The following is a 15,249-nucleotide window of genomic DNA, read 5'->3' as shown; positions in this document are numbered from 1 at the left end:
GAATGGCAATCCAGTCTAGTATTCTTGCCTGGAGAATCCCACGGATAGAGGAGTCTGATGGGCTACAGTTCACGGGGTCACAAAGAGTCAGACACGACTGAGTGACTAACCTACCCACACCACTATGAATGAAATTACTGAGTTGGACCACCTCAACTAAAAAATTAGTCACAATCTGAAAGTTGAGAAATCCTTTATTTGGTGGGAATGTTGAGGACTCCCTGGGAGACAGCATCTTAGCAGCCCTAAGGGACTGCTTCCCAGAGGCAGGAGAGGGAGTCAGGCTATACACAAGTTTGCAACAAAGCAGGCAGGCAGTCTGAACATCAAAGATTATTGTTGAGTAAGGAAAATAGATATCAAGTTAAGAAATTTAGTGTTCTTGCCTGTATGGGAAGATGCAAGAATCTGGGATTATTGAAGTTATTCCTTTCACCTGCATCTCGCCTATTTAGTACCGGTACCCTGCATTTTTACAGATATATTCTTCTCTTCATGAATTCCCTTAGGTCACATGGAGAGCTATAACCACTGATGACTGTGACATCCTTTAGTTCCTCTTGTAGGGAGTGATGCTGCTTGTTGGCATGGCTCAGAAATTCACATTTGGAGGGCTGGAATTGTGATAGCTATGACATTTCTTGCCCACTGATATAGCATGAAATACTTCATTTTCCACACCTTTTTAAGACTTTGTATATGTATACTCTCATATACATTTCCTGTACTCTCATACACTTTTTCTGTACCCTCCTAACAATGGATATTGCCAGTGTAACAGGCCAAAATTAAGAATTAAGCTGTCGACTAAAAAAGATATACAACTTGAGAGTTGTGAGTTAAGTTTTATTTGGGGCAAAGTGAGCACTGCAGCCCCGGAGGCAGCATCTCAGATAGCTCTGAGAGACTGCTCCAAAGTGGCAGTGGGGGAAAGTCAATATATGAAGTTTGGGTGAAGGGGGAGTCCAATACCATGAAGCACTCAATTTACAAAAGGTTTTTGTAAGTCATGAGGGTCTGATCTCACCATGAAGGGGTTTAGTGCTTCTCTAGATATGAGGAGATGCAAGGATTGCGATCATAAAAGCTGTTCCTAAAAACATCCAACTATCTAACCCAACAGATTCCCTGGAGCAGAGCGCCTCTCTCAGGGGTTGTTGAAGGTCGCCAGCTATAGCAGCCTGGGGTTCAGTCTCAGCAGAGGCAGATGGCTAATGCCTTGTTGTTTAGTCATTGGCAATGCTCTCGGTAAGGGCCAATTTGTAGTTGACAAAGCCTTTCTTTGGTTTGTAATAAGGTTGAGGAAATTTTGCATTAGGATATGACACTTGCTAGTTATTAGGGCAGTATGCTTTCTTCACCTAAGTGTTTGTTTTGATCTCCCAATAAAATCTTAGTAAGTTTTGCTCCAGTTTTAAAGGATCCAAACTAAAACAAGTGGGTTTTAGAGTGGGCTGCGAGAGGCCTGTTCCTTCCCAGCATGTATGTGGGCCCTGACAGGAATAAAAGCTGAAGGAGATGCTTCCCCAGAGGACTTTTGAGAGACTACCATCCAGGCTGCTTCAGGCTTGATCAGTCATTCTCCTCCCTTCCATGAGAATCTGCCCCACTCATTCATAGCCCCAAAATGAGCCTCAGCAGGTCATTCCATGACAAGGAACCTTGTCTGTTTAGATATGAGTGACCCCGAGACCAAAGTGGAGACTCTTGCTTCAAAGGAAGCCAGACCACCCATGGACCAATCAGCTGTAATGATGACTTGGCACAAAAAGATGGCCTCAACTAGATTCTTTTTCCCAAGGATTTCAGCTAAGAAACTCAGAAAGAATTTGCTTGTGAACTGTGGAAAGTTGTAAAGATAAGGAGATAATGAATTGAGCCCTGGGCAAGCCCAAGCCCAGCTGAATCTGCAGGGAGAAGATATTCTGAGTAGAGGAGCTGTTCCTTATGACCCAGGCAACTCTCCCAGGAGGCGCTACTGGCCCCCTCCTGCCTCTGGGGCTCCAGCCTTGGAGCTGCAGCCATTCTTCCTGACTTTGAGAGCCAGAATCCTCTGCTCTCCAGGCTGCTGGAAGACTGCAGTGATTTCAGCTCTGCTCCAGGCCGCACTTCCTTGTATATCCCCAGTATTTCCATAGATGTGTCGCCATCCTTTTTGCCTTTTCATACTGTTCAGGGGGTTCTTAAGGAAAGAATACTGACGTGGTTTGCCATTCCCTTCTCCAGTGGACCACGTTTTGTCAGAGCTCTCCACCATGACCTGTCCATCTTGGGTAGCCCTAAACCGCATGGCTCATAGTTTCATTGAGTTAGACAAGGCTGTGACCCACGTGATCAGTTTGGCTAGTTTTCTGTGATTGTGGTTTTCATTCTGCCTGCCTTCTGATGGATAAACATAAGAGGCTTGCGAAAGCTTCCTGATGGGAGGGACTGAAAGTGGGGATCCAATTTTCTGTTGATGGGTGGGGTTGTATTCCCTCCCTGTTGTTTGGCCTGACGCCAAACTGTGGTAGGGGCAACCTCCTTCAAGAGGATTTATGCCAGCAGTGTTGTATTCACTGCCCCGACCCCATGGCAGGCCACTGTCAACCCACGCCTCTGCCAGAGACTCCAGGACACTCACAGGCGAGTCTGACTCGGTCTCTTGTGGGGTCAGTGCTCCTTTCTCCTGGGTCCTGCTGTGGACAAGGTTTTGTTTGTGCCCTCCAAGTTACCCTAGTCCTGTGGAAGTTCTGTAATCAAATCCCACTGGCCTCCAAAGTCAAATTCCTTGGGGCTTCTCAATCCCTTTGCCGAATCCCCTGGTTGGGAAACCTGTTGTAGGTCCTAGAACTTTTGTAACAGTGCGAGAACTTCTTTGGTATAATTGTTCTCCAGTTTATGGGTCATCTGCTCAGTGCCAGCAAATTTGGAAAACTCAGCAGTGGGCACAGGACTGGAAAAGGTCAGTTTTCATTTCAATCCCAAAGGAAAGCAATGCCAAAGAATGTTCAAAGTACCACACAAATGCACTCATCTCACACACTAGCAAAGTAATGCTCAAAATTCTCCAAGCTAGGCTTCAACAGTATGTGAACTGAGAACTTCCAGATGTTCAAGCTGGATTTAGAAAAGGCAGAGGAACCAGAAATCAAATTGCCAACATCCATTTGATCATAAAAAAAGCAAGAGAGTTCCAGGAAAACATCTACTTCTGCTTTATTGACTATGCCAAAACCTTTGACTGTGGATCACAACAAACTATAGAAAATTCTTAAAGAAATGGGAATACCAGACCACCTTACATGCCTCCTGAGTAACCTGTATGCAGGTCAAGAAGCAAAAGTTAGAAATGGACATGGAACAATGGACTGGTTCTAAATTGGGAAAGGAGTATGTCAAGGCTCTATATTGTCACCCTGCTTATTTAATTTATATGAAGAGTACATGATGCAAAATACTGGGCTGGATGAAGCACAAGCTGGAATCAAGTTTGCAGGGAGAAATATCAATAACCTCAGATAGGCAGATGACACACCACCCTTATGGCAGAAAGCGAAAAAGAACTGAAGAGCCTCTTGATGAAAATGAAAGAGGAGAGTGAAAAAGCTGGCTTAAAGCTCAACATTCAGAAAACTAAGATTATGGCATCCAGTCCCATTACCTCAGTGCAAATACATGGGGAAACAATGGAAACAGTGACAGACTTAATTGTCTTGTTCTCCAAAATCACTGCAGATGGTGACTATAGCCATGAAATTAAAAGATGCTTGCTCCTTGGAAGAAAAGCTATGACCGACCTAGACAGCATATTAAAAAGCAGAGATATGACTTTGTCAGCAAAGGTCCATCCATCTAGTCAAAGCTATGGTTTTTCCAGCAGTCATGTATTGGATGTCAGAGCTGGACCATAAAGAGAGCTGCTGCTGCTAAGTTGTTTCAGTCATGTCCGACTCTGTGCGACCCCACAGATGGCAGACCACCAGGCTCTGCCATCCCTGGGATTCTCCAGGCAAGAACACTGGAGTGGGATGCCATTTCCTTCTCTGATGCATGAAAGTGAAAAGTGAAAGTGAAATCACTCAGTCGTGTCCCACTCTTCGTGACCCCATGGACTGCAGCCTACCAGGCTCCTCCGTCCATGGGATTTTCCAGGCAAGAGTACTGGAGTGGGGTGCCATTGCCTTCTCCGTAAAGAGCTGAGCACTGGAGAATTGATGCTTTTGAATTGTGGTATTGGAGAAGACTCTTGAGAGTCCCTTAGACTGCAAGGAGATCAAACCAGTCAATCCTAAAGGAAATCAACCCTGAATATTCATTGGAAGGACTGATGCTGAAGCTGAAGCTCCAATACTTTAGCCACCTGATGCAAAGAGCCAACTCATTAGGAAAGACCCTGATGCTGGGGAATACTGAAGGCAGGAGGAGAAGGGGATGACAGAGGATGAGATGGTTGGATGGCATCACCTACTCGATGAACATGAGTTTGAGCAAGCTCTGGGAGTTGGTGATGGACAGGGAAGCCTGGCATGCTGCAGTCCATGGGGTCACAAAGAAACAGACATGACTGAGTGACTGAACTGAACTGAACTGTCTCCATCCATCACACAGGTCGCAGGTTAACTGATACCTCTGGAAGACTCTGGGTTGGCCTCCCCAAAGCCACTCAGAACACCAGAGGAAAGATTTTGCTTAAAAGAATAAAGGGTATGTGAGCATTCTTGAAACATTCTGAGCAGATATGGGGCAAGTTTATAAAGACCTTCCACAAAATACAGTACACCATAGCATTTTACAGTGAACTCTCTTGTTAAGACTGGATGGGAGAAAGTTGTTTATTAAAATCCTCTTGGCAATTCTGGTAGTAAACCCAAAGGATGGCATGTAAAATGGACCAGCTTTCACCTCCTCTTCACTCACTCTACCTCCAGACAGTAAAAGGTAAGCCATCAATCAATACAGACAGGTTCATATAAACATTCTGCATGGTTCTTTGGATGCAAGGCAGCCCCTAAAACCTGACATTCTGCTAGAATGATCAGAAAGACTCATACCTTTACTACCCTTTTCTGAAAAAGAATCCTCTGTCAAATGAAGTCCTTTCCTCAGTGGCCTCACAGCCGAGGGAGGCCCTTCCTGCCCGGGCCAGGGCCAAAGGAGGACCATGTGGATGACCATGACGTGGGCCAAGGGTCCAGGTTCAAGTTCAAAGACACCGCCAGAGCCCTTGCCAAACCTCCTGTCAGCCGTTGTTCGGGACCCTGATTCCGAGGTCGATGTGTAGAGCCGCAGCCTAGGACTTTCCGGGATGTCTAGAGGTAAAGAGGTACTCTGGCCTGGAGAATCCCATGGGCGGAGGAGCCTGGTGGGCGGCAGTCCATGCGGTCGCGAAGAGTCGGACACGACTGAGCAACTTCACTTTCACCTTTCACGTTCATGCACTGGAGAAGGAAATGGCACCCCACTCCAGTGTTCTTGCCTGGAGAATCCCAGGGACGGGGGAGCCTGGTAGGCTGCCCTCTATGGGGTCGCGCAGAGTCGGACACGACTGAAGCGACTTAGCAGCAGCACCAGCAGAGGGAAAGAGGAGCTAGTGATCAAATGAAAATCTGCGATTATCTACTCTATGAAAATACAGTACCATTAATTAACATCCCCCTGCACCAACCAATAAAGGAACAGGAGCAGAGTGGCCTGGCATGCTGCAGTCCATGGGATCCCGAAGAATTGGACACAACTAGGCAACTAAATAACAATAAATAATAACAACAACCAACAAAGAAGTCCCTTTAGCTTTAGCACATTCCTTTTATCCATGTCAAGGGTGGTCTGAGTGTACTGTTGATCCTGAGAACACTTATTTTAATTACTTACAAAGAATAATGAACCAGTTGATAACTAAGCAGAGGGTTTGAGCTAATATATCTTGGAGTAAACACTATGGCTGGGAAAACTCCTCAAGACGATGAACTACCTTTGTTCATGCAGTAACTTCGATGCTGGAAAGTAACATATCAATTAGAATTTTGTAAAGTTAAATATTATTAGAAAGGCAGAAATGATCATCATAGAAAATGCCCTCTATATGAAAGGACTTTTATAATGTGACTAGTCAGGCTATAACCTATAGTTTATTGGGTTTGTTTACCTAATGGCTTGTAAGAATCCCTGTTTCCTGAGTCAATACCCAGGTTATTCACTTCAATTTGTACCTGTCCTATGAAGCCTTCCCCTCCAATCTGGGTTTTATAATTCCCTTTCATTCATCTCTGAAGTCAGTTTTAATATTGTCTGTGTCCTACAGTTTAGCTCTTTTTGCTTTCAATATTCAATTCCTGCAATATATTTTTTAAAAAAGAAGTATATACTCAGTTTAAAACATTTAAAAATGTTTCTCTTGCCTCTTCCTTCTTTTCCCTATTTCTATCATTACGTTCTTCAGTGTATTTATAATAATCAGAATTTCAGGTATAGGTCAAAAAGTGTCACTGTAAAAAGTAAAATTTAGAAAGCTTATCGAAAGCTACAAACTTCCAGTTATAAGATAAATAAGCACTGGGCATGTAATGTACAACATGATATACAACTGCTGTATATGTGACAAGTTGTTAAGAGTTCTCATCACAAGAAAAAAGCATTTTTAAAATTTAATTTTGCATCTATATGAGATGGTGTATGCTCTAAAGTTATTGTGATAATCATTTCATGGTGTATGTAAGTCTAATATGCTGTACAACTTAAACTTATGCAGTGTTCTATGTTACTTATATCTCAATAAAACTGGAAGAGAAAAAAACAGTAAGTAGATAAGAAAAAAAATTTGATTAACTGATTCATTCACACATCCATCCCTTCATTTATTGTTATTAAAACTGTGTGAGATGTTGGGTGGAGGAAATAATCATTAATGTTTCTTGTGTACGTGCTCAGTCACTTCCTACTCTTTTTTGACCCCATGGACTGTAGCCTGCCACTCTCCTCTGTCCATGAGATTCTCCAGGCAAGAATACTTAAGTGGGTTGCCATGCCCTCCTCTAGGGGATCTTCCTGATCCAGGGATCAAACCTGGGTCTCCTGCATTGCAAGTGGATTCTTTACCCGCAGAGCAACCTAGGAAGCCCTAATGTTGCTTAGAGGAGATTAAACCATAACAGTGGGAATCTGGGAGGAAAGGTAGAAAAAGAGTCAGCGTAGGAACTGGTTTATGAATTACCTTTATCCACCAAGTAAATCAGTTGATATAGTCAAGTTAATTAATTCTGAGCAGGCATGTGTCAACATTTTACCAAAAAAAAAAAAAAAATGCAGTGTACTGAACTAACCTGTACTTTAAAAAAAGTACTAAAAGCTAAATGGAAGCAGCCCAGATCCCTAAAGGTCAGTTCATGGAAGGATCAGTTAGTTCAATGTCCAAGCTACTCCCAATTTGTCAATGTGTGATTTATCCAAAACTTAAAGAGCACTCTTGAAAATACCCAATGAATATTAAGATTTTTTTTTATGAATACCACAAGGAGTATTTGTTATTCAAGATAATCTTCAAGATATTATTGTCACATATTCTAATTTAAAACATTTGTATTCAATTATTCTAGAATATATTTTTCTTCATGAATGTGAGTATGTTCCATAAATGTATTCAGTTCTGTTTCTTCCAAAACACGTTAAGATGCTTGTAAAATAAATTAAGCTTTCTGTTAATTGGATAGCTAAGCTCACAAGAAAGTAGGGAACATTCTTGATGGTCCCAAGGTTAACAGGGAGTTAAATTGGCGGGGCAGCGGGGGTGGAGGATGCAGGAATGTTGGATGAGCTGAGGCAGAGGCTTCCCTGGGCGTTTACTGGACTTTGAGTTTTAATGGATGCAGAGCAATGGTAGAAAGACCTTGGGTTAACAAGAATAAAGAGGTAGACCTGGTGCTTTCATGTAAAGTTAGAACTCTGAAAGGGCTATACCTGTGGTGAAAGTATGTACCAGAAATGAAACTGCAGAAATGCACAAGGAAATAGAGGATGTCCTGTTATAACCTCTTTATTTGGTTTAAAAAAAAAAAAACTTCCCTTGAGAATTTAACCCTTGAGAAACCTGTACTCAGGTCAGGAAGCAACAGTTAGAACTGGACATAGAACAACAGACTGGTTCCAGATAGCAAAAGGAGTACATCAAGGCTGTATATTGTCACCCTGCTTATTTAACTTATATGCAGAGTACATCATGAGAAACGCTGGGTTGGAAGAAGCACAAGCTGGAGTCAAGATTGCTGGGAGAAATATCAATAACCTCAGATATGCAGATGACACCACCCTTATGGCAGAAAGTGAAGAGGAACTAAAGAGCCTCTTGATGAAGGTGAAAGAGGAGAGTGAAAAAGCTGACTTAAAACTCAACATTCAGAAAACTAAGATCATGGCATCCAGTCCCATCACTTCATGGCCAATACATGGGGAAACAATGGAAACAGTGACAGACTTTATTTTCTTGGTCTTCAAAATCACTGCAGATGGTGACTGCAGCCATGAAATTAAAAGACTCTTGCTCCTTGGAAGAAGAGCTATGATAAACCTAGAAAACATATTAAAAAGCAGAGACATTACTTTACCAACAAAGGTCCATCTAGTCAAAGCTATGGTTTTTCCAGTAGTCATGTATGGATGTGAGAATTGGACCATAAAGAAGGCTAAGCACCAAAGAATTGATGCTTTTGAACTGTGGTGTTGGAGAAGACTCTTGAGAATCCCTTAGACTGCAAGGAGATCAAACCAGTCAATCCTAAAGGAAATCAGTCCTGAATATTCATTGGAAGGACTGATGCTGAAGCTGAAGCTCCAATACTTTAGCCACCTGATGCAAAGAGCCAACTCATTAGAAAAGACCCTGATGCTGGGAAAGACTGAAGGCAGTAGAAGAAGGGGATGACAGAGCATGAGATGGTTGGATGGCATCACTGACCTGATGAACAAGAGTTTGAGCAAGCTCCAGGAGTTGGTGAAGGACAGGGAAGCCTGGCATGCTGCAGTCAGTGGGCTCACAGTCAGACATGACTGAGCAACTGAACAACAACAAGTGACCAGGTCTCATTTAGTGTGCTTTGCTCTCACGCTAGCCTTCTTGGAGGACTTTGGAATTCTTGCCTCCCTTGGCTGAACCATGCTGGGGCTCAAGGGACTGAGGGCTTGAGGATGCTCTCAGGCCCATCTTCCTAGACATCACGCTCAGTATCACTTCTTCATTGTTCAGGTTTCATACTGGGCCCCCTGGGGATTGTTGTCTCCTGGAAAATACCCAAGGGAAAGTGGGTACTCTACCCTGGTCTCCTCTCAAACCCAACCCAAGTCATGAGCTCTTGAACTAGATTGGGATAATTTTTAAAGGGATTCTGCCCAAATTAGTGCTTGTTGGACTACCAGGGAAAACAAGATTTTGAGAGAGGACCAGAAAAGAGGTGGAAGTGAAAATCTTATTCATTCATGTCCGACTCTGTGACGCTATGGACTGTAACCCGCCAGGCTCCTTTGTCCATGGAATGCTCCAGGCAAGAATACTGGAGTGGGTAGCCAGCCATTCCTTTCTCCAGGGATTGAACCCAGCTCTCCTGCATTGTAGGCAGATTCTTTACAATCTGCCACCAGAGAAACCCAAGTCTTCCAAAAGAGAGTGCTGTCCTCTTGTCGGGGCACCTTCAGTGAAGGGTCCAGCAGGGGAGCCACAAGAAAGCACTCAGCATTAAAAATCAATCAAATGGAGGGAGGAAGGAAGAGCTGACTTACTGGGCCTGTTAAGTAAGAACTTCCTTATCCCGCTTACTCTTCTCCAGTCCAGCCCCCCACTCAACCCTGGTGTGGTAATAAACAGCAGCATGCAAGATGGGAAGATGTGGTGATTGAGAGAGAGGAACTTGGCTTTTTATCAGACAACTTTCTGTTCTAATTTTTTTTCTAGCTATATCCATGTGTAACTTAAATGCAACAAAAATTTTTTTATTAAAATTCACAAAGTGTACATTAACCATTGTATAGAATTAAATAATTATGCAGATTACCATTCTAAATGAGTGATCCCTAACTCCAACTGAGCTTTCAAGTCAGGCAGGAAAGTCTTCTATCTCTTCTAGGCAGCTTGCTGTCCCAGTTTCACAATGATAGTTTCAAACTTTGACCCAGCTGCCTGCCCTTCCCCCAGTCACAGCACTCCCAGAACTAGTGGGCTTCCCTGGTGGCTCAAGCAGTCAAGAATCTGCCTGCAATGCATGCGGGTTCAATCCCCGGGTAAGGAAGATGCCCTGGAGGAGGAAATGGCAACTCATCCCAGTATTCCTGCCTGGAGAATCTCATGGACGGAGGAGCCTGGTGGGCTACAGTCCATGAGGTCGCAAAGAGTTGGACACAACAAAAGCAATTCAGCATACCCAAATTTCAGGCTAACACTCATCTGAGCTTTATATCCATTCTCTCCTGCCTCCTCAATAACCTTATTCTTTCAGTTTTTTCCACTCTGCTCTTTTCAATATCGTCTTTGCTGGGCTCCTTCTCAAGATGATTTCGACATGCACAAGGTCCTCCACCTTAAAGACAGCCCTTCTGGATCCTGTGTCCTCCTCCAGTTACTTTCCTTTCCCCCTCACAGGCAAACTTGAAAGGCTTGCCCACACTTGCTATACGCAGTCTTACCTGCCAGGCACTCACCACCCACTGTACATTGGCTGCTGTCCAGAATTCCACGTAAACTGGTCTCTGAGCCAGCAGTGACCTCGCATAGACAAATCCAGTTCCCATCTGAGTCCACATCTTGCTTGGCCTCTGTGTCACTTGGGAATTCTTTGGACTGCAAATAACTGTCTTAGAGCGGCTTAAACAAATAGGAGTCCTGTGCTCTTAAGAGGATATCTGGAAGGAAGCAGCTGCTGGTGTTGGTTCAGTGGCCCCAGAGCATTGGGGTAGTCTTTCTAAATCCTCTCCCACTTCCCTCCATGGCTTAGGCTGTACATCCCCATTCACAACTGGAGCAAGGGGAGAGGTCTGCACTTGTCTCTTTTATTAGAAAAACAAAAGATTTCCCAAGTTCCCCTTATGTTTCATTGCCCAGAACTGTGCTCCCTGGTCATCTAACTGCAAAAAAAGATGGGGAAGTGAGTGTTTAATGTATTTTAGCCTTTATTGTAGAGATAGACAAGAGAGAAGGGTGTTGAAAATGGAAACTGGGCTACCACCCACCCTAACTAACCAGTGTCGGCCTGGTGTCTCTCTTGGGTTACTTAAAGCCTACGCATACCCCCTCTTTCCCACATACATATTTAACCTGGGGGGTGGGGGGTGGGGCACTCACTCCTTACAGGAGGTAATCCTAGGCAGGAGTCTCAGCCAGCTCCTGCCTACCACACAGAGTCCAGGTTCTCTGTGTACTCTGTAGGACCCTCTTTGAGGTTCAGGTGTAGCTTCTCATGGTTGGATGATTTAAGCCAAGTTCATTTTCTGCTAAAACGAGAAAGATGGGATGTACCAAGTGTTGGAGAGAACGGGGACCAATAGAACACCATATGCTCTTGCTGGCCTAGATTGACACAGCCACTTTGAAAGACTTTTGGCACGGTCTCGTACAACTGAACACCTGCGTTCACTCTGAGCCGGGTGAATACCTGACACGGACGTGAGCAGGTGTGCAAGAAAACGTGTTCTGCAAAGTTTGAAGCAGCATCATGAAACTGGAAACCACCTGAAACTGGAAACCACCCAGACGTCCACTGATGGTAGAAGGGAAAAGGGAGCGCATACAGAAATGAGGATGAATGTTCCCGATGTACACACCATGTACAAATCTCAAAGTGCAGTGTAAAGGAAGCTCTAGACAAAAAGAGGATGTACTGTGTGGTTCCATTTATAGAACAAACAGAAACAAGTCAAAGCCGCTCTGTGGTGTTAGCAAAAGTCAGGATAGCAGTTGCCTGTCAGGGAGAGGGTGGTGCTTGGAAGGGAGCACAGGCAGGTCTCCTAGGATGCGGGTAATGTTCTGCTTCTTGATCTGGGTGCTGGTTACATGGGGGCATTCAATTCCCGAAAGCTTATTGAGCTGTATGCTTTTCTGTACGTGTACTTTTGTGTGTACTATTGTGAAATAATAGAAAAAAATATGTATATATATATGCCCTTGGTTCCTGGCACAGAGCTGTAATTCCATTGTAATTTCATAAGTGACAGGAGCATTAGGAGCATCTTTGTTCTAATATTTGGCCTTTCACTCTGGTTCGTGATGATTTTTAAATCCCTTGGAATTTCCTTGGTGATTGGAGTGTCCTTTGTTCTAATGTGGTGACCCTTGGTGGGCCCCTGGATGGCTTCAGGATGGGTCTAGTCACCAAAAGACCAAGCCATGATTAGACAGGTGGAGCTTTTAGCTCCACCCACTAGCCTCCAAGAAAGGGAAAGGACTGGAGATTGAGTTAATCATTGATTATGTCTGTATGGGGAAGCCTTCGTAAAAATCTCAGTGGTACAGGGTTTGAACAGCTTCTGGGTTGATGAGTATATCCACATGTCTGCAGGGTGGGGTACCACAACTCCAAAGAGACAGGGGCTCCTGTGCTTCGTGCCTTTCCAGACCTCACTCTACATATTTCTTCATCTAGCTGTTCATCTGTACCCTTTATGATAACCTGTACTATAAAATAAACTGGGAAATGCAAGTAAATGTTCCCCTGAGTTCTGTGAGCTGTTCTAGCAAGTGATAAAGTCTCAGGAGGGAGTCATGGGAACCTTCAATTTGTAGCCGAGTCCAACAGAAGTCATGGGTAACCTGGGGACCTACTTACTGAGCTTGGAATTGGAAGTGGGCAGCCGTCTTATGCAGCTGAGTCCTTTCCCTGTGGGGACTGTACTAACTTCAGTTAGTGTCATGATTGAATTGCATTGTAGAACACTCAGCTGGTGTCGCAGAGAATTGTTTAGTGTGGGGAGAACACCCCACACACCTGCTGTCAGAAGTATTGTGTGTACGAGTAAACGAAAACAGGAGTGTGTTTTTTCCTGAACAACCGTGCATCAATAAGCTCTAAAGAAGGAAACCAAATCAAAATGCAGGGAAACACAGTCAATGCACAATGTGAAGAAATAATAAAACTCCTTTCTTTTCAGAAAAAAAGAGAATAAAAAACAGAAGAGTAGACCCCAGTCAGTAAGCCACATCCAGTCCAGGCCTGCTGGACAGAAACAAGGGGTGTCTTCCGTGACCATGTATCAGGTTCTTGTAGGGAATCTGGCAGCTCTTCCCTTGTTAACAAGGATGACCACCGTTGACCAGGCTTGAGATTTTAGGGATACATGACTCCCTCCATCATTTGTTAAGCTTCTGGTCAAGTTTATGCATGAGTAATCACAATCATATAACTTATCTAAAGTCTTCAAATGGTTTTCTAATTAAAAACTATATTTCCCGGCCCCCCAAATAGGTAATATATTTGACTTTTTAAAAATGAAAACAATACAAAAAGATATAAAATGAGGTCTTATTCTCACCTCTGTTCTCTTTTATTAGTTTCTTGTGTATACCTCAAATGTTTCTTTTTGGAAAACAAGCAAGACCAGGAATAAGAATATTTAAGTCTTACAGGGTCTCTGTGTGCTCAGTTGCAGTGGAGGTAATTCAAAACAAAGCGGGTAGAGAAGCCACCTCTGGTCCCCACCTGTGGTCCATCTTTGCTCCCTTGGGCCTCTATCTTATCTCCTGATAAAGCTGCCTCTTCCCTGTTTCCGACTTCAACTTGGATATTCAAAGAAAATTGTTTATTTCAACCCAGCAAGGCTCCAAATTGTGAGACTCAGCTAGTTTAGGTTGTGAGCTGCACCTCATCAAGTCCTCCTCTCTCACCAAGGCCTTATTTTCTTTAACCTCTGCTTTCAAATCCATTCTAATCTGGATTTGCCACTCTCTTGAAGGACTTTGCTGAAAGCTACTTTAAAAAGGATGAAAAAAAGGCAACACTCTCAAGTGTTCTGTATTGTTCCTGAGATTTCTCCAATAATACAACTTTGGTTAGCGTGTGGGTTTTTTCCAAGGTCTAGCAAGTGACAGCAGTTCAATTCTTTACTACTTAACATGTTGGTCACTAACTTTCCAATATGGAATAGAGAGTCTTCACCACTGGCTACCTTAATCTTCAGTTAGCCAATTCCACATTTTAGTATTTGGTTTTTATGTTCTACTTCTAGTAACAAGCTATTTGCCTGTAAGGAATGGGTTCAGCTACAAGTTCTAGAACACTCTATAAATGGCTTAAACAAATGTCTCATGGACTAAAATGGGGCAAGGGAGGTCAATAAGGAAGTTCTCACAGTAGTTTAAGTAGCGGATGATGGTTTCCTGGGTGTTAGTTATACCTCAGTAAAGCTGGGGGTGGGGGGGAATGTAGCTCCTAGAATCTGGCTTGAATAACTAAATGGATGGCAGTGACATTTGCTAAACTGGGAAAAACAGAGAGGTACATGTTTGGGGGTGAAAATATTTCAGTGGGCCAAGTTAAGTTTGGGATCCTAGTTAGACACTCCTGTGGAGATGGCAAGTAGGCAGTTACTTTGAGGAGTCAGGACTTACAGGCTTGAGGTCACTGTTAGAAATCTTTTTTTGGAGTCATCTGCTTGTAAATGGCACCTAAGACCACATGATTAGATGAAATCACATAAGCAGAATGGATAGGTTGACAAAGAAGGGGACTAAGGATAGAACCCTAAGCACCCCGCTATTTATAGGTTGAGAAGTAGGTGAGAAGTCAGTGAAAAGAACCCAAGAAAGAACAGCTAGTGAGGTATGAGGAGGACCAAGGGTACATGGCATCAAAAAACAAGAGAAGAAGGTGTTCCAAAGTAGGAATGACTGACAGTGAGAAACAGTACTGAGAGGGAGAGTGAAAACAAAGAAGGCACCACTGAATTTGCATGGAGACTGCAGTTTCAGTAATGCAGTGGAGAAGAAACCACAGCAAGATGAAATGATCCTGGGGATGGTCTATTACATGGGGAGCAATCGGTGATTCAAGAGAGAGATGACACGGGATAAGATCCACAAAAAAAGTGGAAGTGTTGGATAAATAGAATGAGAAATGCTTTATCCATCTATCAGACACTGAACTTGTTGAAGGAGACCATTTCTTGTTTGTACTCATTTCTCAGGTTAACTCCTAGCACAGAGCCTAGTACCTAGGAGGTACTCAAGAAGTGTTGCTGAATGAATGAATAAACAACCAGGTGGAAGAATGGATGGATGGCAGAGGGAGAGCTGAAAAA

This window comes from Budorcas taxicolor, chromosome 11 (genome assembly GCF_023091745.1).
Source record: "Budorcas taxicolor isolate Tak-1 chromosome 11, Takin1.1, whole genome shotgun sequence".
In the NCBI taxonomy this organism is placed as follows: Eukaryota; Metazoa; Chordata; class Mammalia; order Artiodactyla; family Bovidae; genus Budorcas; species Budorcas taxicolor.
This window is presented reverse-complemented; position numbering follows the sequence as displayed.